Source organism: Nicotiana attenuata, unplaced genomic scaffold (assembly GCF_001879085.1).
Source record: "Nicotiana attenuata strain UT unplaced genomic scaffold, NIATTr2, whole genome shotgun sequence".
Lineage (NCBI taxonomy): Eukaryota > Viridiplantae > Streptophyta > Magnoliopsida > Solanales > Solanaceae > Nicotiana > Nicotiana attenuata.
Window position 1 is genome coordinate 54,099 of NW_017674163.1, and position 27,049 is coordinate 81,147.

Here is a 27,049-nt window from a genome sequence, read left to right on the forward strand (position 1 = left end):
ACAAGCCACGAACTCAGCTTCCATTGTTGAAAGGGCTGTACAGGTTTGTTTCTTAATTTTCCATGATATAGCACCACCATTAAGTAAGAAGGCATAACCGGGTGTTGATTCTCTATCATTCTGATCACCAGCCCAAACAGCATCTGTATATCCTCTCAAGTATAAATCATTTCCAGTATAACATAGTGAATAATCTATAGTTCCCTTCAGGTATCCAAAAATTCTCTTCACAGCTTTCCAATGATCTCTTCCAGGATTAGATTGATACTTGCTTACCAGACCTACAGCAGAACAAATGTCTGGGCGAGTACACATTATAGCGTACATCAAGCTCCCGATGACACATGAATATGAAACTCGAGATATGTCTTCCTTTTCATTTTCAGTCTTAGGACACATTTCAAGGCTTAAAGTTTCACCTATCGCTATAGGAGTATCCATGGATTTGCAACCATTCATGCGAAAATGTTCCAAAATTTTCTTTATATAAGTTTCTTGAGATAGACTCAATAACTGTTTGGAACGGTCTCTTTGGATCTTAACTCCGATGATATAGTCTGCCTCGCCCATATCTTTCATGTCAAATGACTTTAAAAGCCATGACTTGATAGTTTTCAAATACTCCAAATTATTTCCGGCCAATATAATATCGTCCACATAAAGAGAAAGAATTACAAATATCCCATTGGACTTCTTCACATAAATGCAATCGTTTTCATTGATCATGGTGAAATCATATGAGATCACCTCCTTGTGAAATCTCAAATACCATTGCCTTGAAGATTGCTTCAGGCCATAAATAGATCTTCTCAATTTACAGACCTTCTTTTCTTGGCCTTTAACGATGAAGCCGACAGGTTGTTCCATGTAGATATCTTCGTTTAGCTCTCCAATGAGAAAAGTTGTCTTCACGTCCATTTGATGTAATTCCAAATCCAAACGTGCAACAATAGCCAAAAGTAAGTGAATTGAGGTAAACTTCACAACTGGTGAAAATGTTTCCTCATAATCTATTCCAGCTTCTTGAGTAAAGCCTTTTGCCACCAATCGTGCCTTGTATCTTTCTATTGACCCATCCACTTTGTGTTTAACTTTGAGAACCCATTTGTTCCCAATGGCTCTACACCCAGGCGGAATATCAACTAGATCCCAGACTTTGTTGGTTTTAATGGACTCTAATTCTTCTTTCATTGCTTTCATCCACTCATCTTTTCCAGGGCTCGATAAAGCCTTAGTCACAGACTTTAGCTCATCCATTTCTGTGGGAGATACCAAGAAAATATAATCTTAAATTTCATAAGTACGTTTGGGTATATTTTTCCTGGCACTCTTTTGTAGTTGAAATTCAGGTTCGTTAGAAGGATTTCGGGATTGAGAGTTCCCACTCCCACTCCCACTCCCACTCAAGAATAAGATCTTGATCAATTTGATTATCAACTGTCTCAGAAGACACTTGCTGACTATCTGAGTTCAACATTTCATAAAGAGGTTGATGTTCTAAACATCAATACCACACAAGAGGAGGGTGATTTGTGTGGTACCTAATTTTTGCACTAAAAGAACCTGGTTCTTCTAGATATACTTACTATAACTATTTGCGGAATTAAGAGTGCATAAAGTAAAGAACACAGAGATTTTTACGTGGAAAACACCTGGCTCAAAAGGTGAAAAAACCACGACCTACTACTCAGTAGGATTTTCCCAAACTTCCACTAAAATCACAGAGCCAAAAACAGCATTTACAAACTCTTATAAACCTAAGGATTAAACTCTAACCCCAGTGTGGCACACTGCCTCAACTGCTGCGACACTTTCAAGTTAACTCTAACTTGAATACTCAATATACCTATTACAATTGCTTCTAGATAAAGCTGAAAGGTACAATATGAAAAACACCTACTACAATTGAACTAGAAATAAAGAAAGACACAATGGAATTGGTTCTTCACTCTTGGTTCATGTAGCTTCAGATTTGCACACTTGAATCACACATAAATTGCTTGCAAAATTCGCCTAGCTCTTTTGCTCTCAATTTAGTTTAACTTCTACGTATGTGCAATCACCTGTAAAAGAGAACAATCTTTATTATTTATAGAGTTAGTAATTAGAGTTTGATTAAAACTCGAATTGCTGATTCTTCATCAAATTCGAGTCCTAGAACAACTCAAACTCCAATCCTTATCCTTGATCCGGATGTAGTTCTCTTTACATAAGGAGACTTCAACTCCTTATCCTATGCAACCTTTTCGATCAACTCAGAAGATATTGTTGCTGATCCTTGAAGCTTATCTTCTTCACACGTATGTCACATGTGTAAGCATATCAACACTGTGTCTCACACGATGGACCTGGTTCATGACTGAGTTCATTTTGTCAATCTTCAAAACTTCATCTGAACTTGGGCCAACAAATCCCCCCTTTTTGATGATGACAAACTCTGTGCTTTTATTGATCAGAGACCCCGTGGAACTCAGCTTAATTTTCACACTTTAATTTAACTTATCATTAAGGACCATGTTTAATCAGGTTATAAACATCACATTTTTCAGAATACAAAGTAAAGCACAATATCTCGTCCCCCTTTTGGCATCATCGAAAAGTTGCATTTTATATGAATCCCAGATGTTAATTATTACTCATGGCCACTGGGCAACTGCAAGTGAAAACATGATTTAGTTAATCAATAATCAGCTTCACAGAAATTTAACTATTAAGATCAGAAGTTTCATAGAACAAGAGAAAACAAAGCACATTGCCATTGATTAGGAGATGTTTCTACAAAACAGACCACAAAAAGAAAAACAAACATCCAACCATGAGCAAAAAAAAATAGAGAAAAGTCCCGAATCTGGGTCACTGAAGGGGTTTCTAAATTGGTTCTAGGGCTTGGAGGAACTAGAGGGTTGGGATTGAAGGAGATTGACCATTGTTTGGAGCATCCCTTCACTCTTTTCTTTTTCCTTTGCTAGATCATCTTTGAGGCCATTTCTTTCACTTTCCAGTTCAGCAATGCGAGCCTGGAGCCTACCAATTTCTGCATCTTTTGTTCCACACTCTAGAACCAATGCCCTAACTTTGCTGTTCACAGGAGTCTTCAAGGATGAACCAGGTTCAACTGGGGCTACACTTAGCAGATAGTCACAAGCCTGCAGAGTTTTGATTCCAAAGTGCTCTTTGCTGGAGGCCATCTCCCACTTTTTTAATGGCACATCTAACTTGGCCAAGACAGTTGTCAGTATAAACCCATAAGGTTGTGGCATGGGCCTTAGAGCCATTTATCACTCTATCCAGCAACTTGACAATGAAAGCAGGCCAGTTAATCTGCCTTCCTGTCAGAAGACACTCCAGAAGGACCAAGTCCATGTAGTTAGCAGTATGCCTCCTCTCCTGTCTGGGCAGCAGACACTTGTTCACAAATTCAAATAGCACCTTGTGCTCAGGCTTCATCTCACTCTTTTGCACAAACCTAGCCTCAGGCACTTCTTTAGCAGACTTGGTATCACAGAAATTCCGGGTGATTTGGAGAGCAGAAGGGAGAGAATCTAGACAAGGCCACCTTTGCCTAGTATAATCATCATATCCTTCACAGGGTATGTCAAGAATTCTTTCCAAGTTAGGTGCATCAAACTGCACCTCTACTCCTCTCACCAAGCTTGTAATAACCCCATTCACCACTGTGGCATTTTCCATAAACTCTATCAGTTCTTTTCTTGCAAGTCTGCCATCCAGTTGAAGAACCATGTCCTTCCAACCCTGTGCTTCCAGTGCATCAACCAATCTTTTTCTTTCCCTTCTTCTTCGATTCTCCCTCACTTACATCTCTCACAAACCCCACTAACACAAACCTATCATCTACTTTCTCCACTACATCAGAAAAAACATACCTCTTTAGGGGTTTCTTGATTCTTGTCTGATTCAGAAGACCCACGTTCTTCTCCATCGCTTAAAGAGACAAAAGCTTCAGACTCGGAGCTTGAGTCAGATGATTCCTTTTTAGAGCTTTCCCCTCTTTGACTCGCTTTCAATTTTTCGTTCAGAGCTGTTCTTAGAGCACCAGTAGCTATAGTCTTTCTTGCCAACATTTTCTGCCGGCGGAATCTTGGTTTAGGGTTGTCGCTAGGAGGTACAGATGAAGATGTGTTAGGAGATGCTGGTGGGGGAGTTAATGGATTTTCTTGAGGGTTAGTCATGGCGGAGAATTTCTGGAGGATTTTTGGGAATTTTGGAGAATTTTGGAGAGAAGGGGGATGATCAGGGGTTTAACGCTTAATGACGGTTATGGAGTGAAGTAGGAATATGTGGATTGTATTTAAAGTAGAGTATTATTAGGTGCAGTAATGGCAGTCTTTTGCAGTGGTCAATCAGGGGTCTAATCTCATTAGGACTCCGGTCTTTAAGAGGTAATTGATCGACGCTAGTTTTAAGGAGATAATCCCATTTTATTTAGAATTCGAAGAGAATGAAACTGGTTCAATGCATAACGGTTAGATTTTTAGGAGTTTGGTTAGGATAGGACTTATGCTCATAATTGGAATATTTATTTTTCTAATTGTACAAAGTATAGAAACATACCTGACCTTTTCTCATGAGCATATACTGATGAACCAGGTTCTTCAAGTAGAACTCCTCTTGATTATGCCTCATATATCAGAATAGAAAAAAGACTTTGTAAGAGATCAATGAATTAATATAAATACACGTCACAGGAGTATACTGATTAGAGTATGAGACTGAGTAAGAATTAGTCTAGATATTTACATAAAATCAGAACTTCTAACCAAACAAATTTTTCTTTTCAAATTTTTTTTTCATTGCATTCTGAACTGGTTCCTTTTAGGTGATCTTAATCATCCCTAATTCCAACATGTTCCTTTCAAAGTTTTCCCTATTCAGTGCTTTCGTGAAGATGTCAGCTATTTGTTTATCAGTAGCACAGAATTCTATTGAGATTAATCCTTTCTCATAATTATCTCTCAAGAAGTGGTGTCTAACATCTATGTGCTTGGTCCTTTTATGATGAACAGGGTTCTTTGTCATACTTATAGCACTAGTGTTATCACAAAATATTGGTATGCATCTCACTTCTATACTAAAATCTAATAATTGTTGTTTAATCCACAGTAGTTGAGCACAACAAGAAGCTGCAGCCATATACTCAGCTTCAGCAGTAGATAGGGCTACTGAATTTTGCTTCTTGGTAGCCCATGATACAAGACATGAGCCAAAGAAGTGTGCCATACCTGAGGTGCTTTTTCTATCCACTGGGAAACCTGCATAGTCAGCATCAGCATATCCTACTAGATTGAAATTACTACCTTTAGGGTACCAAAGACACAATTCAGTAATGGCCTTCAAATATCTCAATATCCTCTTGACAGCAGTCAAGTGAGACTCTTTTGGATTTGCCTGAAAGCGATCACATAGCCCTATAATGAAAACAATGTCAGGTCTACTGGCAGTAAGATACAAAAGTGAACTAATCATACCCCTATACAACTTCTGATCAACTGATGAACCAGGTTCATCAATATCTAATTTAGTGGCAGTTGCAATAGGTGTATCTATTTCTTTAGAATCCTCCATTTTAAACTTCTTGATTAGTTCTTTTGTGTACTTCTGCTGATGAATCATGGTTCCATTTTGACTTTGTTTGATCTGCAGCCCTAAGAAGAAGTTAAGCTCACCCATCATGCTCATTTCAAATTCACTTCCCATTAGTTTTGCAAACTCTTTGCTTAACTTGTCAGTGGTGGCCCCAAAGATTATGTCATCAACATAAATTTGTACAACAAGAAGGTCCTTACCTTTTTCCCTTAAGAATAAGGTACTATCTATTTTACCTCTCTTGTACCCATGCTCCAGTAAGAATTTTGACAATCTTTCATACCATGCTCCTGGTGCCTGTTTGAGTCCATAGAGAGCCTTGTCCAGCTTGTACACATGTTCAGGACATTCTTTGCTTTCAAACCCTGGAGGTTGTTTCACAAACACTTCTTCCTTCAAGTAACCATTCAGGAAGGCACTTTTGACATCCATTTGATGAAGAGTGAACTCCATATATGCTGCAAAGTCTATGAGAAGCCTGATTGCCTCTAGTCTTGCAACTGGAGAAAATGTCTCATCATAGTCTATTCCTTCCTCTTGGCTGTAACCTTGGACTACCAACCTTGCCTTGTTCCTTGTGACAGTTCCATCTTCATCAAGTTTGTTCCTAAAGACCCATTTGGTGCCAATGACTGATCTATCCTTGGGTCCTAGAACTAGGTGTCAAACTTGACTTCTCTCAAATTGGTTTAGCTCATCCTGCATTGCATTCACCCAATCTGCATCCTGCAAAGCCTCAACAATATTTTTAGGTTCAATGATAGATAAGAGAACACCAAAAGCACACAGATTTTTTAATTGTGATTTGGTTTTGACTCCAGATGTTGGATCACTGATAATGTTCTCAATGGGATGAGAACTTTGATACTTGTGAGGTTATACAACCAACTGGCTTCTGCTGGATGTTTCAGCAATTTGATGACGAACAGGTTCCTTCAAGGAGTTTATTTCAATTCCCTTTTGATTTCTTCCCCCTGTCAGGTTGCCCTGTAAGGAAGAACCTGTGTCATTACTTGTTCCTTCTGCAGGTGTTACTTTGACTTGAGCTGATGCTTCAGCCAAGTCATTGACTAGTCCAATGGCTTCATCTTCATGTTCCTGTCTCTCAGAAAGAATGTTAGTTTCATCAAATACTACATGCACACTTTCTTCTACACACAGAGTTCTTTTATTAAAAACTTTATAAGCTTTGCTATGTGAAGAATATCCCAAGAATAATCCCTCATCACTTCTAGGATCAAACTTTCCTAGGGAGTCTTTTCCATTATTGTGCACATATCACTTGCAACCAAAAGCCCTAAGATGGGATATGTTTGGTTTTCTCCCTTTAAGTAACTCATAGGGAGTCTTCTCTACCAGAGGTCTGGTCATGCATCTATTTATTATGTAACATGCAGTGTTTACAGCCTCTGCCCAGAAGCTGTGAGGCAATTTACTAGAAAGTAGCATGGTTCTAGCCATATCCTCAAGAGTTCTATTCTTTCTTTCAACTACTCCATTTTGTTGAGGGGTCCTAGGGGCAGAGAAGTTATGATCTATACCATTTTCATCACAGAACTCAGCAAACTTGGAATTTTCAAATTCAGTTCCATGATCAGACCTAATGGAGGCAAGTTGATTTCCTAATTGTTTCTGAGTTTTTCTAACAAATGCAGAGAACATGTCAAATGCTTCATCTTTGGAGGTTAGAAATAGAACCCAGGTAAATCTAGAATAATCATCAACTAGCACCATTACATATTTCTTTCCACCTCTGCTCATGGTTCTCATTGGACCACATAGATCCATATGGACCAGTTCCAACGACTTGGTTGTACTTACCATTTTCTTGCTTTTGAAGGATGACCTTACCTGCTTCCCCCTTGCACATGCCTCACAAACTTTGTCTTCCTTGAACTTGATATTAGGTAACCCTATCACCAAGTCTTTAGAGACTAATTTGTTAAGCTGATTTAGACTTGCATGACCAAGTCTTTTGTGCCACAGGAGGGGATCATTAACCAACACACTTAAACAAGTGAGTTCATTTTCTGAAAGAGTGGACAAATCTACAATGTAAATATTGTTAACTCTTTTTCCCTGCAAAACAATCTTGTCAGTGGTAAGGTTAATCACAAAGCATTTGGTGGAGGTAAAAGCCACAAGGTTACCTCTGTCACACAGTTGTGACACACTTATTAGGCTATATTTCAAGCCATCTATCAGGTAGACATTCTCTATGGAATGAGAATCTGTTTTGCCTACCTTTCCAACCCCAATGATCTCACCTTTCTTTCCATTACCAAAGGAGACATTACCTCCCTTTAGGTCCTCAAGTGAAAGGAACTGGTCCTTGTCCCCAGTCATATGTTTTGAGCAGCCACTATCCATATACCATATTTGGCTCCTCCCTTTCACTTGGACCTGCAAAAGGAAATCAGGGGTTAGTCTTAGGAACCCAAACTAGTTTGGGTCCCTTTCTATGGGCAAAAGGATGAATCAGATTCTTTCTTGCCCAACTAGGCAGCTTGTGCTTTTCTTGAACAAAAGCTTTGTTTCTTTGACTGGCCTTTTCTTTTGCATTACATTCATATTTGTAATGGCCAGTCTTACCACAGTGTGTGCAGATTTTATTTTCAGGAAGAGTGAGGTACTTGCTTTTTGGATCCCATTTAGGAGCTTGAGTCCCATAGCCAAGTCCTCTTTTGTTACTGCTATGATGCTCTTGCAGCCAGGAGAGAGCATCAGAAGCCTTGTTCCACTTGCAAGTTCTGTCTAGTTCATGTTTTACCTTTCCTAGATCTTCTTTCAAGACTTTAATGAATTCATCTTTCTTGTATAATTCATCTTTCATTTTTCCCAAATTTTCTTCTAGAGTGAGATATGTGTGATCAGCTTTCTTCTTTCCTGTTCCTAATTTCAGTTTTAAGTTTTCAGACCTAAGTTCTAGGACACTGTTGTCAAGTTCAAGAACCTGGTTCTTCAACTCAGCATTTTTGTTATCACTCTCATTTGCCCTAGACTCTAGACTTTTACATTTTGCTTTTAGAATCACACATTCCCTAGACAGAACTTCCTTCTCATTATTAATTATCTCAGACTCATCAATGAAGTCTGTTAATAGCTCAGCCAGCCTTTCTTTAGACAAGAATTTAATCTTGTCTTTGAGATGAAGAATACTTACCTCTTGTTCATCATCTGATTCTCCGATGGCCATTAGTGCTTGCTCCTCCTCAGCTTCATCTTCTGAGTCTTCATCTGAAGTTTCTCCCCAAGCAGCAACCATAGCCTTGGTTGAACCTTTGTTTCTCTTTGGTTGAACCTGTTCCTTCTTCCTGTTCCTTCATTCAGCTCTTTCTTTCTTCCACTCAATTTCCCATTGAGGGCAGTTTTTTATCATGTGGTCAGTCTTACCACACTTGTAGCATCTCTCATTGGTCTGTTTCTCCGGAGCTCTTGATTTGTTGAAGTTTGTACCTCTTGAAGAACCCTTTCCTCTCATCAGGTACTTCTTGAAATCCCTAGTGATCATAGCCACTTCATCATCTTCCAAATCTGCACCTTCAGCAATTCTGAGAGCTAAGCTTCTCTCCTTTTTGGGGGTATCCATCTTCATGGTTTGTCTCCTCATTTCATAGGCAGTTAAATTTCCAATTAGTTCATCCAGTCTGAGAGTAGCAATGTTCTTGGATTCCTGAATGGCAGTGATTTTGCTTTCCCATGTGACTGACAAAACTCTTGTCAGAATCTTCTCAACCTTGTCTTCCTCCAGGATAATCCTTCCAAGAGATTCAAGTTCATTTGTCAAAGTGGTGAATCTAGTATACATCTCCTGGATAGTTTCTCCTTCCTTCATAGTAAAATTCTCATATTGAGAATACAGAAGTGTTCCTCTTGACCTTTTCACTTGAGGTGTTCCTTCATGAGCCACTTGTAGAGTGTCCCATATTTCCTTAGCAGTTGTACAGCTTTGGATCCTACTGTATTCGTCTGGTCCTAGACCACATACAAGCCACTTCTTGGCCTTGGCATTTTTTCTCCCACTTCCTCAGGTCCTCAGCAGTACAATCAGCCCTTGTTTTTGGCACATCAATTCCTTCAGCATTCTTCTTAGTGGTTGCTAGGGGACCATCAGTGACTATGTCCCAATGTTCATAATCTTCCCCTATAATGTGATCTCTCATTCTGTTCTTCCACCAAGAATAGTATTGACCATTAAAAAGTGGAGGCCTGGCAGTGGATTGCCCTTCCCAGTTCCCAGGTGGTGCACTCATGTTAATCTTTTCCTAAGGGGTTACCCTCATCAAGGATAACCTGCTCTGATACCAATTGATGTTCTAAACGTCAATACCACATAAGAAGAGGGGGTGATTTGTGTGGTACCTAATTTTCGCACTAGAAGAACCTGGTTCTTCTAGATATACTTACTATAACTGTTTGCGGAATTAAGAGTGCATAAAGTAAAGAACACAAAGATTTTTGCGTGGAAAACACCTGGCTCAAAAGGGGAAAAAACCACGACCTACTACTCAGTAGGATTTTCCAAAACTTCCACTAAAATCGCTGAGCCAAAAATAGCATTTATAAACTCTTGTAAGCCTAAGGATTAAACTCTAATCCCAGTGTGGCACACAGCCTCAATTGTTGCGACACTTTCAAGTTAACTCTAACTTGAATACTCAATATACCTATTACAATTGCTTCTAGATAAAGCTGAAAGGTACAATATGAAAAACACCTACTACAATTGAACTAGAAATAAAGAAAGACACAATGGAATTGGTTCTTCACCCTTGGTTCATGTAGCTTCAGATTTGCACACTTGAATCACACATAAATTGCTTGCAAATTTCGCCTAGCTCTTTTTCTCTCAATTTAGTTTAACTTCTGCGTATGTGCAATCACTTGTAAAAGAGAACAATCTTTATTATTTATAGAGTTAGTAATCAGAGTTTGATTAAAACTCAAATTGCTGATTCTTCATCAAATTCGAGTCCTAGAACAACTCAAACTCCAATCCTTATCCTTGATCCGGATGTAGTTCTCTTTACATAAGGACACTTCAACTCCTTATTCTATGCAACCTTTTCGATCAACTCAGAAGATATTGTTGCTGATCCTTGAGACTTATCTTCTTCACACGTATGTCACATGTGTAAGCATATCAACACTGTGTCTCACATGATGGACCTGGTTCATGACTGAGTTCATTTTGTCAATCTTCAAAACTTCATCTAAACTTGGGCCAACAGAGGTTCTCCATTCTTTACCTCGCCCTTCTTTGGTAAATCATTTTCCAGAAATGTGACATCTCGTGATTCAATCTCAGTAACACTTCCATCCTCTAATTCACCAATCAACACATACCCTTTGGAGTGTTCTGAATATTTTATAAAGATACATTTTTTGCCTTTTGGACCTAATTTACCAAACTTGCTAAAGGTATCTTTTACATATGCAGCATAACCCTAAGTTTGGTTTATGACCAGTCCATAGCTCATAAGGAGTGGAAGAAACTTATTTAGAAGGCACTTTGTTCAATATGTAGGTCGCTTTCAATAACGCATCTCCCTAAAAGGAGATGGGTAAAATTGTCTGCGCCATCATGGACCTTATCATGTACAGTAGTGTTCTATTCCTCCTTTCTGCTACACCATTTTGTTGAGGTGTGTATGGAATAGTCAACTGTCTGGTGATTCCCTTTTCATTGCACAATCCTTCAAGTTCTTTTGAAAGATATTCACGCCCTTTATCGGTTCTTAAGGTCTTAATCCTTTTGTTTAATTGATTCTCAACTTCATTCACATATTTCTTAAAGCATTCAAGTGCTTCAGATTTATAAGAGATCAAATAGACATAACCAAAGCGTGTGAAATCATCAATGAACGTAATCAATTATAAAGCACCAGACCTAGCCCTCACATTCATTGGACCACAGATATCAGAATGGATTAATTGCAATGGAAGATCAGCTCTCTTAGCCTTTCCAAATAGTTTACGTGTAATCTTTCCGGCAAGACAATTTTCACAAGTTGGCATTTCAATTTTAGAGAAAGGACCTTGATGTCCTTCCTTAGCCAATCCACTCATTCGATCCTGCCCTGTGTGACCTAATCTTGCATGCCATGTAATAACATCAACATCATTGTTACTAGAATAACATGCCATAACACAACGGTCAACCTAATAGTTATACGTAGAAGGATTACAATCTAACACAATAAAACCATCATAACGATGTCCAAAACCATAAAAACATTGTCTTGAGTAATTCTAAGACCACTGCGACTAATGTTCAAATTGAAATCTTAATCTAGAAGAACAGACACAGATACTAAATTTCGTCGAATCTCTGGAACATATAGGACGTCATGCAACATCAAGGATCGGCCACCACGCATGTCCATTCTGCAAGTGCCTATCTCTTTGACTTCAAGCTTTGCATTATTTCCCACATATACATGCTTTGATCCAGGTGGAACTCGACGAAACTCTATAAACGCTTCTCTATCGCGGCTCACATGGTCGGTGGCCACTGAGTCTACAATCCACATAGGATAAGATTCAGTTAGTAAAACAGTGCTAAAAACATATATAGCACTAAGAGATGCGCTTTGAAATGCTACCTTTTTCGGCTCAGTGCACTCATGAGCTAAATGCCCTAGAACTTGGCAATTGTAACACTTCATCTTGCTCTTGTCTTTCTTCTTGTAGAACCGTTTTCCTTTCTTGGAATTTGGCTTGTTTCTTTTCTTGGAGGGTCCTTCTCCAGTCTCCTTACCCTTTTCGTTATTTTTCCAATTTCTCTTGCGCTTGAAGCTTGATCTCTTTGTACCACTTGATTCTACCACAAAGGCATTAGGTACAGCTTTAGCAGCACCAAGCCGCTTGTCTTCAAGCTCCACATGACGGGAAACATCAGCAAAAGTTTTGATGCTATCATTGTGGGTCAAGTTAACCTTCAAATGTTCCTAGTTATTGGGAAGAGACCGAATCACTTCCTGAACCTGCTGCTCATCAGAGAGAACATGGCCAGCACTTTTGAGTTGAGCAATCATATTTGACATCACCCTTAGATGTTGCTTGACACCGTGATCATGACGCTTTTTATACGTGTCAAACTTGATTGTCAGCTGTCGAAGGCGAGTCACAGTCGTACCCCCATATACCTCTCTTAAATGTGCCTACATGGCTTGAGCAGTAGGATATTGCTCACATTCGTGGATGAGATCATCAGCAACTGAACTTACAATAATTCCACGTGTAGTGGAATCTTTCTTTTTCCAAACATTGTAAGTTTCCAAATCCCTCCTGTGTTGGGCAGTGTTACCCTCCTCTGGGTGACTCATAACATGGTTAATACTTTCAAGAGCATCTTGCTCTTCGAGTACATACCACATCTTACGACTCCAGATATCGTAATTTTCACCATTCAGTTTGTCACCCTTGTTCAAGTCAGCAATGATACTTTTTGATGCCATGTCTGTTATTTGAGACAATATTACAAGTTTAACTCATCAATATATACTTCAGTTAATTTATGCATGTGATTATTCACTCAAGTAAATTAACTATAATATTAATTCTACAATAAGTATAGAATCGAACGGTCACTACGTCTCCATTCATCATCTATATCCAAATACTTTTAACTAATATTAATTTCACTTCTTAGTGTGTACTTTATTTCAAGTCTCAATCCATTACAAAACGATATAATATAAACAATGTATGTAACTAGTGAGACAAATAACATAATATAAATTTCATTAAAATAAAACACATAATAACAATTTACATGTATGCTAGGACATCCATATACCAAACGAACACTAACTCTTGCTCATATACGCTAAAAGGTGCACTAGGCCAAAAATCATAATAAATCTCAGTTAAAATTTCACCCCAAGGCTCTCGAAGAGAGTCCGCTAAAATAGCTAATGCCCAATCAGTAATTGCTACGTAATTAGCCAATTCAGCTCTTTTTATCTTAAAAAGGTGTACATGTTCAGGAATGGAAACATCAGGGCCCATCTTAAATTCCTTAAACTCCCTAAATTTCTTTTCTCTTTTCCTTCGTTCAGCCCTCGATCCCTTAACCCATTTTGTCTCACCCTTGGGACATTCCAGATGACTTCAGGCTCCGAGTCTGAATCATTATAGAAATAAGTCCTGCAACGACGTACCCTTCTACGTTGTCCCCTTCCTTGTCTTCGAGAACTCCCACTTGGAGTAAAATCGAACTTCTCCTTATTTACCCATATCTGAAATAGGAACAAGAAAACAATAAGAATGGCTACAACCATTCAATGTGACAACACATATCACAATTACTAGTAGAAGGATATTAATTTAAGGGATTAGGACTAACCAAAATAAAATTATTTGAGAAATCAGGAGTTATACACAGGTCAATTATGTTATATTAAAGATCAAGTAGAAAATAGATGTACATATATTAATTAATACATAATTTTTTTTATTTCCTTTATCAAAGAGATGACGTGCCAAAGCTTTGTTTTCACCAGAAAACAAAAACGTCATGTTCCTAAGAAGCTTCACAATTTTAGTGCTAAGTTGGGTAATTACCAAACATATTTTTGTTTTTCCAGTATCCTATCCTCATTGAAAGCCCTTCATTTACAAGGCCATCTAAATAGCAACACGCACAAACAAGCAAGCAGGTTGTTTTTTTTATCGTTTTTCCTACAATTTGATTGATGTCCAGAAGTAGTCATTAAATGGTTAATGGTTGGTCAATTCGTTGAGGCTTCAACAATTGTACGTTGTTAATAGCAAACCATCAAATTGATAGCCTAAGTGTAATTCAAAGTATTATAAGGTACTTAAAACTTTAAAGTATGATCACTAGTTATCATGACTATTATTGACGAACTAGAGGAGATTCGAGTGAACTTTAATCACTCTTGATTGCCACAGACTCCTCAAGCAAAGATAGAATGCAAACTTTTCTTTCTAAGGATAAAAATTGCAGCGGAGAACACGGAGTACGAATATCTGACGACCCGACCCATCGTCTCCGCCCCGTTTCCCCCATTTTATGCTTCTTCATGCTTCATTATCAGTATTTGGTGTGTTACAGTTGATTTGGATTGGTTTTGATAAGAAATGAGACACTTAGTCTCTTTTAAGAAGGCTTAAGTTGGAAAAGTCAACCGGACGTTGACTTATGAGTTAGAGGGCTCGGATGTGATTTCCGGTGATTCGGTTAGCTTCGGGGGATGATTTGTGACTTAGGAGCGTGATTGGAATTGATTTTAGAGGTCCGGTGTAGAATTTGGCTTGAATTGGCGAAGTTAGTATTTTGGCGAATTCCGATTGATAGGTGAGATTTTGATCTGAGGGTCGGAATGGAATTCCGAGAGTTGCTGTAGCTTCGTTAGGTGATTTTGGATATGTGTGCAAAATTTCAGGTCATTCGGACGTCGTTTGGTTGGGTTTTTGATCGAATGCGTGTTTCGGAAGTTTTTGAAGAACTTAGGCTTGGATTTGATGTAATTTGATGGTTTTAGAGTTAATCGTGGTATTTTTATGATTGGAACAAGTTTGAATAATGTTCTAGGACGTATTGGTATTTTTGGTTGAGGTCCCGGGGGCCTCAGGATGAGTTCGGATGGTTAAACGGAGAGTTTTGGGATTTTTCATGTTGCTAAGTCTGCTACTTCTGGTATGTTTTCGCTTCTGCGGAATATGGACCGCAGAAGCGGTATCACTTATGCGATTGGGGAACCGTTGAAGCAGTTTTGGACTCGAATCGGGTTTTTGGCAGAAGCGGATGTTTGGGCTGCAGAAGCGGTCCCGCTGGTGCGATTTATGGGCCGCAGGAGCGGTCGAGGCATTTAAGTGGAGAACCACAGAAGCGATATAAATGTCGCAGAAGTGGTCCCGCATAAGCGGGGACGGGACCGCATAAGCGAAAAGTGCTGGATAGAGAAGGTTTTAAGATAACATTTCATCCGCGAGCTAAGGGTATTTTTCCTCCATTGTGGAACATCTTGAGAGCTTTTTGGGAGCAACTGAAGAGGGTTTCGACTGAGATTGACTAGAGGTAAGTTTTATGAGTTAAAAACGTAATTATTATGTGAAATCAACCTAGAAATTCATGGAATTAAGCCTAAAATTGATGAACTAGGGCTTGGGATTTTGAGATTTAAATTTGGGATTTGAGGGAGCATTTGAGCTCGAATTTTGGTACATTTGATATGTATAGACTCGTGGCGAGATGAGGAATCCATTGATGTGAATTTCCTGATTTTTCGAGAAGTGGGCCCAGGGCTCGAGTTTTGCTAGTTTCGAGATTTTTGCTATTTTTCGATTGTTTTCGATTGGGTATTGTTCCCCTAGCATATTGTGATGTATTCGCTCTGATTTTGGTTAGATTCGACGCGCGGGGAGGCCGATTTGAGGGGCAAAGGCGTCACGAGCTAGAGATTTCACCGGTTCGAGGTGAGTAATGATTGTAAATGATAGTTTGAGGGTTTGAAACCCCGGATTTGCACATCATGGTGCTGTATTGAGGTGACTTGCACGCCGGATAATGAGCGTGGGGTAGAGCACCGTTGGGGATTGTGACTTGGTCCGTCCCGGTTGTTGGTTTTACCGCGTAATTTACTGAAACTTATTGATATTTTCATGATTTGAGTTGATTGCCGTATTTGGGCTTCGTGCCAATTATTTGAATCCTTCAGGGATTGATATCACCGTTTTTGCATCACTGTTGCATATTATTTGATCTCGGTCCAAGGTTTTAAATACTGTTTCGCAAACTCAGCCATCGTTATAAGATTTGAAAAAGTTAAATTATATTTTATTAACGTTTTGAGCTGAGAACTATCATTTTAATATTGCCCAAGTGGCTTATGTGCATTTCTGGACTAAGCATGGATCGGGCTGCGCGCCGCAGCAGTGTTATATGCACATTTCTGGACTGAGCATGGATCGGGCTGCACGCCGCAGCGGTGTTATATTGATATTGAGGCCGAGGGCCTGGTTGATGCCACGAGATGGCTTGATATTGCGCTTGGGCTGTAGGAGCCCCTCCGGAGTCTGTACACACCCCCAGTGAGCGCCGTCGACGTTAAATATATGGATGGCTCGGGCTTCACGCCGCAGTGGGTACCGGAGTGTACCGTCATATGCGTTGCATTGCACTCATGCATTTGTTCCTATTTGTACTATTTGTCATGACATTTCAGCACTCTCATTTCATTGGATTCCATGCTACTTCTTGCACTGCTTACCTGATACCCTGGTGTTATTTGTTAATGGAGTGTTGTGCCCGAGGGGATGACTTTTGTGCTGACTTGCACTATCTGTTTCGCATTCATTTGCTTAACTGTTGGAAAAAGATATTTTTAAAAGAAGTTTTAAACTGAGCCCAGATATTTCTAAAGATTTCACGGTTTCGCTGTTTACTCAAAGGGTTACGCTGTTCTATATAGCATGATGGCTTGCTTTACGTGGTTTCTTGCTGCTCAGTTATTATTTACCTTTATTACTCACTGAGTTGGAGTACTCACTTTACTCCCTGCACCTCGCGTGCAGATGCAGGTATTGGTTTATCCGGTAGCGAGTTTGAGCTGGTTGAGGATTTTGCTATCGTAGCTGAGCAAGGTGACCGCCAGCGTTCACGGCACCGGATTTTCTTTTTTTGATTCTAAATATTAAATCCATGTATTACAGGCCTTGTAGTTGAATTAAAAAAACTCCTACTAGATGCTCGTGACTTGTGACACCCCGGTCGGGCTATGTCGGGATGGTTCCCTATTTTTATCACTTTTCTTCCGCACAAATGATAATTTTGTTAATGTTTTAGACTTATTCATGCTAAGTAAGTATTAAAGAGGTATTGATGTTCTGTTGGCTGGCCTTGTCTTCTCGAGAGGCGCCATCACGACCGGAGTGGTGTTTGGGTCGTGACAAGTTGGTATCAGAGCCTAGGTTACTAGGTCTCACGAGTCATGAGCAGGTTTAGTAGAGTCTCGCGGATTGGTACGGAGACGTCTGTACTTATCCTCGAGAGGCTGCAGAACCTTTAGGAAAACTTCACATTCTTCAATTCTTATCGTCCGTCCTTGATTTAGCTTGAAAAGTAACTCTTGAAATTCCTTCCACGCGTTTGTATGCGCGCATGAGCGCTCAGTATCAGATGTACCTTGATGGCTTGTGATTCCCCGATCGAGGGGCGAGACGTGATCTCTGTGAGTTTGCTGTTGGGCCAGTCTGGAGGACTTTAGGTCGGATCCTTGCCTATGGCTTGAGCACCGAGGTGCTGATTGTGTGAACAAGTGTTTTGAACTTATATGTTCGGTATTTCCCCTACTAGTAGGAGTGACGGCTGGTTAGCTACGTGGTGAGTATGTTAGTGCTGCGAGATATATCTATATGACTTGGTAGTGACGAAGAAGTCTGCTGAATAATAGATGAACTGTTAAGTGTTCGATTCCTATTGTGATTTGATGTGTAGCCCGAGTTGTGGGCACGTGAAGAATCATTTTGTGTCTCCTAGTTGGGGAGTGAAGTGCATTTCATATGGCGGTATGAGTCCAGACTCAGGAACAATAAGTGGCTATGTAATGTGTATGAAGATGGAAGGTATACGGAAATGTTTCGTTGAGGCGAAGCAGGTGGGTTATCTCCTGCGGGGTGTTATTAAGTGGTATGATCCTTATGTGTATGTTAGAAGGTCTCATGTGTAATTTAAAGGTACGTGTTGAAATTTGAGATTTTGGATTGCTTTAGAGAGTGGGCTTAACTACTGCGGGAATGAATGCGAGAATTGCAGAAGAGTTACATACGGGGTGGTCTGTGTTTTCACAACTTATAAATGATTTGAGTTTAATCTCACTATGTTATTGTGGCATCAATAGAGTAAAAGTGTTATGAGTTGTTAGGAGTGTTTTGATCCATGGCTTCGAGCCAAGTTGGGGAGTTCGCTATTGATTAGCTAATTGTACGGTTAGGTGTTATGTTGGTTCCAGTTTGGGGCATGCGAGTGAATTAGCTATGGCTACAGTAAAGGAAAATTTTGACAAAGGTTATATTATGCTTCATAAGGTATGAGAATCACAGGATGTCTTAAGCTGTTGTTGGTAAAGAATGCCCGGTGCATGGAGCAGGAAAATGTTTGTTTGTATTGGGATGAGGTCATACCCTGCGGTGTCAGAGTGCTAATGAGGCATGGGTGGTTATGTTCGTTTGATCAGGTGAATTGCAGTTTGAATAAGAAGTAAATAACTCTCAAGAATGGTTTTAATGTGCTCAAGATTCTACATGTAGCAATCAGGTGTCTCAAGGTTGGGTATGTGGTTAGAGACTGTGTTTTCATTGGAAAATGTCAAGACTTGTGGTGTTTTTATGTTAATTATGGGATCCTATGTATCAGTATCTGGGAAGTAAAGGTAACGGACTCAGATTCGCAGGAAGATCTTTAGAGTAATGTATTCTGGAATGTGATGTTTCTGGGAACACTTGAGGGAGTACTCAGTGGCCTATGGGTCTTAGACAGTGTGGTCTTATGCTTGGGTCCCGTGTAGTAAGCCTGGGTTGATGTATTGTGGTGCTACAGCAAGAGGGAATGTAATGATGAATCAGAAAGGAAATTAGATAGATGGAGTAGCTTGATAGTAGACCGAATCGGTATGGTAAGGATATGATTAATTCTTCGTATGTGTTCGAGGTAATGAGCCCTTACAAGTATTTTGCAGCAATGCTCTTGGGTTTTGATGGCTTGCTTAGCTTGGTCGAGTTAGAAGGATTCCGTCCAGGCAGTTTAATTTATGCAAATGGAGTTGAGAGAGTTCTTGTTGATTTCTACCGTGGTTGAAGAGGTGCATTTTCAACGAATATGAGAGACATGGAATGTGTAATGATTTTTTCTTCTAGATGGGATCAATGGAAGTTCTTGACTAGTTAAGTGCGTATATGTCTGTGGCTCGGAAGGGAGATAAAAGTTTTTCTACTATCTTTGGATGGTATGGTATATGCGGTATGTCGTGGAGGATCGAGATTTGCGTGTGCGAGGTTTCAGTTCAGTTCTGAAAGGAAGTTCGTAAAACTCCTTGGCAACGGGTAGCCTCGGATAATCAAGGAAATGGTACTGCTAAATGGAAGTGATTGGACGAGAGTATTTGTCCCGGAAAGAGGTAATGTGACTTAACTGATGATACTTCGGTAGTATTGCAGCGCTTTCTTGTTAGGTCGATTGCCGATATCTGATTTTGTTTGATGGCACAGGGGAAATTTTAGAATATCTTTCGTGGAATGATTGGGTACTTGAGGTGTGATATGTATTCATACGGCAGAATTCGGGATCGGGTATGGTGATTCGTGTGCTATATGGAGTTAGAGACTAGGAGTTCTCAGGTACAGACTGTGTAGTGGTTGTGGATCGTGTGTGTCGGCACTGTTTAGCGGCTATTGGGATTTGGAGGCCCGAGTGGATCTTTCTTTGCTTGGTATGTTAGATTTTGGATATGATGTTGGGGTGTAGACCGGCTGTCTCAGTGTTGGGTTATTCTAGACTATTGCGCTATGGGCTACGCCAGAAAATGCCACGGGTTGAGTGGCGAGGTGCATCGGATTATGTTCTAGCAGAGTGGTTTGTATTCTAAAGACCAGCGGCTGGCTAGGGAGGACTGCTTTTCTTAATTGGGCTTTCGTGATGGATGTCAGTGAAGAGGTTCCTACCATTGGTTCAGTTCCGGTGTTAAGGGACTTTTCGGATGCGTTTCTTATGGCCGAGCATGTCGCCAGGCGAAGCTGTGGATTTCGGTATTGATTTGGTGCCGGGCACCGTATCGTACGGCTCCGGCAAGAGTTATAGTAGTGGAAGGAGCAGCTTTAGGCTTTCTTGGTAATGAGTTCGTTGGTAGGCTGATGTGGATACGTGTTTAGCTTGAGTGGGCTTGGTTGGCCCCGAATTGTATTGTTGAGGGATAGGGTGATTCGATCGTTATTGAGCTTGTTAGTGATCTGAGGAGAGCTATGAGTTGCTTTCGGTGTTGTGAGATGTTATGATTTGTTGGTTATGGGCACATGTGGTGCGGTTCTATTGGGGATTCATAGTGAAAGTCGAGCGGGAAGAGTGATTGGGTGTTGCTCGGTAAATGGAGTATTGGTTATGACCTATCGGGTTGCGTGGCGTATGTTATTTGTTTCATCGTGGGTGTATGCTTGGTAAGGTCACTCAGCTATTGGTTGGCTTCTAGGACAACTCTGGGTACGCTCGAGGACGAGCGTTTGATTAAGTTGGGGAGGATGTGACGACCCGACCCGTCGTCTCATTGAGTTACCGCCCCATTTCCCCCATTTTATGCTTCTTCATGCTTCATTATCAGTATTTGGTGTGTTACAGTTGATTTGGATTGGTTTTGGTAGGAAATGAGACACTTAGTCTCTTTTAAGAAGGCTTAAGTTTGAAAAGTCAACCGGACATTGACTTATGAGTTAGAAGGCTCGGATGTGATTTCCGGTGATTCGGTTAGCTTCGGGGGATGATTTGTGACTTAGGAGCGTGATCGGAATTTATTTTGGAGGTCCGGTGTAGAATTTGGCTTGAATTGGCGAAGTTAGTATTTCGGCAAATTCCGGTTGATAGGTGAGATTTTGATCCGGGGGTCGGAATGGAATTCCTAGAGTTGTTGTAGCTTCGTTAGGTGATTTTGGATATGTGTGCAAAATTTCAGGTCATTCGGACGTCGTTTGGTTGGGTTTTTGATCGAATGCGTGTTTCGGAAGTTTTTGAAAAACTTAGGCTTGGATTTGATGCAATTTGATGGTTTTAGTGTTAATCGTGGTGTTTTTATGATTGGAACAAGTTTGAATAATGTTTTAGGACGTATTGGTATTTTTGGTTGAGGTCCCAGGGCCTCGGGATGAGTTCGGATGGTTAAACGGAGAGTTTTGGGATTTTTCATGTTGCTAAGTCTGCTGCTTCTCGTATGTTTTCGCTTCTGCGGAATATGGACCGCAGAAGCAGTATCGCTTATGCGATTGGGGAACCGCAGAAGCAGTTTTGGACTCGAATTGGGTTTTCCGCAGAAGCGGATGTTTGGGCCACAGAAGCGGTCCCGCTGGTGCGATTTATGGGCCGCAAGAGCGGTCGAGGCCTTTAAGTGGAGAACTGCAGAAGCGATATAAATGTTGCAGAAGCGGTCCCGCATAAGCGGGGACGGGACCGCATAAGCGAAAAGTGCTGGACAGAGAAGGTTTTAAGATAACATTTCATCCGCGAGCTAAGGGTATTTTTCCTCCATTGTGGAACATCTTGAGAGCTTTTTGGGAGCAATTGAAGAGGGTTTCGACTGAGATTGACTGGAGGTAAGTTTTATGAGTTAAACACGTAATTATTATGTGAAATTAACCTAGAAATTCATGGAAGTAAGCCTAAAATTTATGAACTAGGGCTTGGGATTTTGAGATTTAAATTTGGGATTTGAGGGAGCATTTGAGCTCGGATTTTGGTAAATTTGATATTTATAAACTCGTGGCGAGATGAGCAATCCATTGATGTGAATTTCCTAATTTTTCGAGAAGTGGGCCCAGGGCTCGGGTTTTGCTAGTTTCGAGATTTTTGCTATTTTTCGATTGTTTTCGATTGGGTATTGTTCCCCTAGCATATTGTGATGTATTCGCTCTGATTTTGGTTAGATTCGACGCGCAGGGAGGCCGATTTGAGGGGCAAAGGCGTCGCGAGCTAGAGATTTCACCGGTTCGAGGTGAGTAATGATTGTAAATGATAGTCTGAGGGTTAGAAAGCCCGGATTTACACATCATGGTGCTGTATTGAGGTGACTTGCACGCCGGATAATGAGCGTGGGGCAGAGCACCGTTGGGGATTGTGACTTGGTCCGTCCCGGTTGTTGGTTTTACCGCGTAATTTACTGAAACTTATTGATATTTTCATGATTTGGGCTGATTGCCGTATTTGGGCTTCGTGCCAATTATTTGAATCCTTCAGGGATTGATATCACCGTTTTTGCATCACTGTTGCATATTATTTGATCTCGGTCCAAGGTTTTAAATACTGTTTCGCAAACTCAGCCATCGTTATAAGATTTGAAAAACTTAAATTATATTTTATTGACGTTTTGAGCTGAGAACTATCATTTTAATATTGCCCAAGTGGCTTATGTGCATTTCTGGACTGAGCATGGATCGGGTTGCGCGCCGCAACAGTGTTATATGTGCATTTCTGGACTGAGCATGGATCGGGTTGCACGCCGCAGCGGTGTTATATTGATATTGAGGTTGAGGGCCTAGTTGATGCCACGAGATGGCTTGATATTGCGCTTGGGCTGTAGGAGCCCCTCCGGAGTCTATACACACCCCCAATGAGCGCCGTCGATGTTAAATATATGGATGGCCCGGGCTGCACGCCGCACTGGGTACCGGAGTGTACCGTCATATGCATTGCATTGCACTCATGCATTTGTTCCTATTTGTATTATTTGTCATGACATCTCAGCACTCTCATTTCATTGAATTCCATGTTATTTCTTGCACTGCTTACTTGATACCCTGGTGTTATTTGTTAATGGAGTGCTGTGCCCGAGGGGATGACTTTTGTGCTGACTTGCACTATCTGTTTCGCATTCATTTGCTTAACTGTTGGAAAAAGATATTTTGAAAAGAAGTTTTAAACTGAGCCCAGATATTTCTAAAAATTTCACGGTTTCACTGTTTTCTCAAAGGGTTATGTTGTTCTATATAGCATGATGGCTTGCTTTACGTGGTTTCTTGCTGCTCAGTTATTATTTACCTTTATTACTCACTGAGTTGGAGTACTCACTTTACTCCCTGCACCTCGCATGCAGATGCAGGTATTGGCTTACCCGGTAGCGGGTTTGAGCTGGTTGAGGATTTTGCTATCGTAGCTGAGCAAGGTGACCGCCAGCGTTCGCGGCACCGAATTTTCTTCTTTTGATTCTAAATTTTAAATCCATGTATTACAGGCCTTGTAGTTGAATTAAAAAAATTCTACTAGATGCTCGTGACTTGTGACACCCCGGTCGGGCCGTGTCGGGATGGTTCCCTATTTTTATCACTTTTCTTCCGCACAAATGATAATTTTATCAATGTTTTAGACTTATTCATGCTAAGTAAGTATTAAAGAGGTATTGATGTTCTGTTGGTTGGCCTTGTCTTCTCGAGAGGCGCCATCACGACCGGAGCGGGGTTTGGGTCGTGACAGAATACAACCATGCCCTGATACCATTGTTAGTAAAATAGAGTAACAAGGACATCAAATTTGTGTACTTGTTAACAACAACGGAAGTTTTGCAGAATTCGTCCAATCAATTGCCCGAATCCGACTTCGTCTCTTTGGAAATGAAGTTCTTGTTCACGATCTAAATACCTTGTTTTTCACAATGTGTTTTCTTGAGGGAAAATTACTTCAAGACTTCTATCTTTCTCTGTTGAGGAAGAAAGATATATATAAAGGAGAGAGAGGAGTTTCAAGAGAGGAAAAAACTATCGCTCATATTCAACCCCACGTTCCCATTCTCTCTCTAACGTGCAGCAGTTTTTTTTATTTTATTTTATCTATGTTTTAACTTCCCTAGGTAACCTCTTTAGGTTTTATCTCCTTTAAATGGGTAGGGTCAGTCCATATGGGCGACCCGCGACCCAAACCCAATATCCAACAGTGATGAAGTATCAATCCATATGCTATATAACTGTTTCATGAAATTCTGAAAGGTGTCAGGTTTGAATGCAAATAAGAGCAAGAGCTCTATATACTTTGGTGGTGTGAGTTTATCAGTGCATTAGAATGTTATGGATAAGATGGGGTTTTCTAAAGGAGAGATGCCTATAAGATATTTGGGAGTTCCATTAAGCACAAAAAGGATGTCAGTCATCCAGTTCCAACCAGTGCTAGATAGGATGCTTGGCAGAATAACATCATGGACTGCAAAATTCCTTTCATAAGCTGGCCGGATCCAGTTGATTAAGAGTGTTCTACTATCAATTCAAATATATTGGTCCCAAATATTTGTCTTCCCAAAGAAGGTGATCTATCTCATAGAATCTACATGCAGGAAGTTTATATGGTCTGGGGGAGTTGATGTGACAAAAAAAACTTTAGTGGTATGGGATAAACTGTGTCAACCAAAAGCTAATGGGGGTTGGAATTTGCTAGACATTGAACGGTGGAACAAAGCAGCCATATGTAAACTGCTATGGAATTTAGCTCAAAAAAAAAGGACAAGCTATGGGTGCAGTGGATTCATACTTACTATGGGAAAGGCAGGGATATAAAATATATTGAAGCTGATCAAGCTTCATGGTTGGTGAAGAAGATTTTGAAGGCTAAACAGTACATGATAGATGCTGGGATCAACTTGGAAGAGATACTCGAGAAGAAGCACATAACTATCAACAATATATACAAGATGTTAAGGAATGATCACCAGAAGATGCCTTGAAGGAAGCTGGTATGTAATAATGGAGGAATATCAAAGTGAATTTTTATACTATACATGGCTATACTAGGCAAGTTGAATACAAGAGATAGACTAGCAAGATGGGGAGTAACAAATGAGCTATTGTGTCCTATGTGTAATGTAGAAGAGGAAAACACTTGTTTTTCAAGTGCACATTTACAGCAACAATTTGGAGTAAGTTACTGCAGTGGATGTGTGTTAACAGGCAAATGATCACTACTAGAAACACATGGATTTCCCACAACGAAATCAGTGGGAAACTGGTGGGAAAATCGAGTTTTCACACCGCATTCCCACTGAAACGAGTCACCCGGAAAACGCTTGGTGGGAAATATCTTCCCAGAGAAGCCGTGGGAAATTTCCCAGGGTTTTCCCAGAGAAACTTTAATAGAAAAAATAATAAAATTTCCCACCAACAATTAGTGAAAAATATTATTAGTAATTTTTATTAATTTTAATACATTAGCCAGGGAAGTGATGGGAAAAATGTACGGGGAGCTGGAAATAAAGTATGAACTTTCCCACTGATAACTATGGGAAATATGCAAGTTCTGTAAAATAAAGTATGAACATTCCCACCGATATCCATGGGAAATGTGTTAATTTTGAAAATAAAAGTATAAACTATCCCACCATATCAGTGGGATAAATGCAAATTATGTAAAAAAGTATGAACTTTCCCACCGATATCAGTGAAAAATTTGCAAGTTCTGCAACTAAAGTGACGAACCTTCCCACGGAATCAGTGGCAATTCCGTGGGAAATCTGAAAATATTTTTATGCACAATGCTGCTTTTTATACTGCACCACCTGCCAAACAAAAAATACGACCACCAACAACCTAAATACAACTAAACATTCACACACAAAAATCAGCATCTTCCGATCCATTTCGTTAATTAACAACCAACCAAAACTGAAAATACTAGAACCCAATAATGCAACTAAACATTCAAATAGGAAATTCAGCATTCAATCTTATCCAATTGATACATAACATCCAACATTATAGTCTTACCTAAAATCTTATTAATAAAAGAAACTACTCCTTAGTCTTGTTAGAGCGTGATGGAGAATGTGGTACAGGAAATGCACCAGATGCTAAGAGGTAGCTTAGCTGGGCCTTGAGGCTTTCAACGTCACCAGTGACACGTGTAAATGCAGCATCCTTTCGCCTCATTTCTTCCTCCCTCCACCTATCTTCTTCCTCCTTTCGCTTTGCCTCCTCCTCCCGCGCAACCATTTCCTGTGCATACAACTCAGTGATCTCTTCTATTCTTCTATTCAATAGCTCAAACTTATCCTGATTAATCGAGGACCTTGAGGAAGAAGATCCACCAGATCCAAAAGACCGACGACTAGAACTAAACTCTGATCCAAGGCCGTAAACTCGTCCCTTATGTACGCCACCATCCGCCTTAATCCATAAGTCCATATAATTCTCCTGGGATGGTTTTATTGGCTTTCCTTGATCGTCAGTTGGTTGGCTTTGAATGAACTCCTCCAAGGATTGTTTGAAAGTATTTTGCAAAAAAGTTGCGACTATTATATGAATAAATTTAATTAATGAAAAGTATTAAAAAGTAACTTGAAATCTTACATAGGTTGTCTCGGCTCGTGGCTCGATCCAAGTTGTCTTTGTTCCATCGTTTAGCTTCTTCATATGTGTATGCTCAAATACCTCATCTTGAGTAGCTGGTCTTTTTAAAGACTTTTCCTGTTAAATAAAACATGAAGAAAGCAAAATTAAAGTGCTATGTCAATGAAACATCAAAAAGATTAGTTAACCGTATAATTAGTTACAACAACAACAACTACTACAACAACAACAACAACAACAACAACAACAATAACAGTTCCAAGTGCTTGACAACCTGAGTGTTTCATGCCCTGTGATTTTGAGGCAAAAACTACTTTTTGTGGACTGTAACAAATTTCCAGTATTGGTTCGGGTACGCCATCGACTTCCCTATTTTGTGTGGTCAACAATGCATGCA